The sequence below is a fragment of the Loa loa genome (assembly GCF_000183805.2).
Source record: "Loa loa unplaced genomic scaffold supercont3.582, whole genome shotgun sequence".
Taxonomy (NCBI): domain Eukaryota; kingdom Metazoa; phylum Nematoda; class Chromadorea; order Rhabditida; family Onchocercidae; genus Loa; species Loa loa.
The window spans coordinates 19174-21267 of NW_018108762.1; positions in this window are offsets into that span (position 1 = coordinate 19174).

Consider the following 2094-nt stretch of genomic DNA (forward strand, 5'->3'; position numbering starts at 1 on the left):
TTGAAGAGTATTTTTTTCCTTTTTTTTTTTTTTTCTCAATTACCTTACCTCAATCCATAACTTTATCTTCAAGTGATAAAAAGAAAAAAAAAGTGTTCGTACAAGAGAAAGAAAGAAACAAATTTCGCATGATTCAATTTCATTTTTAAACGGATGCAAAGGACGTTTTGACGTTTTAAAAAAAATTTTAAACGTTTTAAAGACGTTTTAAACGTTTTTGAAATTGACGAAAGTTCAATTTTAGTATGAGAAAGGAAAGGAAGGCGGAGATATGAATTATTCATCCTTTAGTAAAACTAATTCAGTTATTCGGCATTTTCAAAAATTCCAATTAATTCATACTCGTTTAAATATTACCACTTACAAACAACGTCTACATTGTCCGTAATTTGATGAGAATTCAAAATTAACATAAATTAACGACAAAAATGTAATGATGTCACGATGATTTAGGATTAACAATAGCCAGAGGAAGAATAATGAAACTTTAAATTCTGTTAAATGGAAAAGAATTATCAAGAATATCCTAATAGGATGGGGAAGGAAAAAGAAGAAAGTTTAAAAAGGCATTGCTCAAATCACAATATTAGATGAGAAGAAGGAAAAACGTGAAAATGAATATATCCGGAATATATTACCTAAAAAGTAAACCGGATAATGATTCGTAATTTATATTTATGTATGAATTTGTTAGTATTAAAGCTTACTTTAAGTAAGCTTACGAATATTTAAAGAGTTTTTAACGTATCAAAAATATTTTAAAAAAACACGTCGGAAAGTTTTCATCTGCATTAACATCTGATAAAGGTTTAACAAAAATATAGATAGACATAAACAAACATAATAGCAAAATAACAATTGATAAAGGTAAACAATTTGTGTGATAAAAATTTGTACAACAAATAAACCATCACCCTAATATCGAACTTATTCACCAATTATTGATAATGGTACCAGAAAAACACACCGTATCAATTCAAACTTTTGATGGAAAAGAAAAAGAATGTGTAAATGCATCCTTTAAATAAGCTATTTAATTTTAATTTTATTACAATAATTTTCAATATGCAAATTTTAGTAAGCAAATAAACAAAAAAAAACATTAAACGCTAACATTTAACGATTGATCAAAATTAAGCTAACATTTAACGATTGATCAAAATTAAGCTAACATTTAACGATTGATCAAAATTAATTGCAAACATATATTGCCATTACTAAAACAATAACAATAAATTATTATTATTATTGTTATTTACTACTAATATTGTTACTATTTAAGTTCAAGTAATACTAGTAATAGTAATTGTAGTAGTTGTAGTTGTAGTAATTAGTAATAGTAGTAGTAATTACGTAGTAGTAGTAGTAGTAGTAGTAGTAGTAGTAGTAATAAGACTGATAGTGGTAGTAATGATGCGGACAGTTCTGGAGTACATTGAAGATACAGGGAAAGGTAAAGGTAGAGAGAGAGAGGGAGAGAGAGGTAGAAGTAGAGGTAGAGAGGGAGAGAAAGAGAGAAAGAGATAGAGGTAAAGGAAAGGATAGAGGTGAAGATCGAGGAAGAAGGATAAATAGTTGAGGTAATGATAGCTGAGTGAGTGACCTTCAAATTAGGAAAGGAAGAGTTCAAGAGGTGGGAAAAGGAATGCTTGAAGACGATAATACACTAAAATATGACATAAATCAATGCAAGGATGAACACATATAGATAAATAATTGTCGCGTTTACAATCAGCATCGTTGCTACAGCAACAGAAGGTTAGCATCATGTCACCAATCATTATCATCATCAATGTTGTTATCATCATTTTACCATCAACAACAACTGTTACCATTATCACTATCATTTCAACCATTAACTATTATTATCATCATCATTATTAATTATCGTTATTACTAGGCAAATCAATACGACTTATTCCCATCAATTATTTTATCTTATCAAAAAAAAAAAAAAAAGTTATTTTAATTCTTAATTTTTACTTATTAAATAGATATTAAAGTTGTTATTTAAACATAAATGAACTATGTTATATCAACAAATGTACTATGGATAAGAAAAAGAGAGAGAGAGAGAGAGAGAGAGGAAGGAAA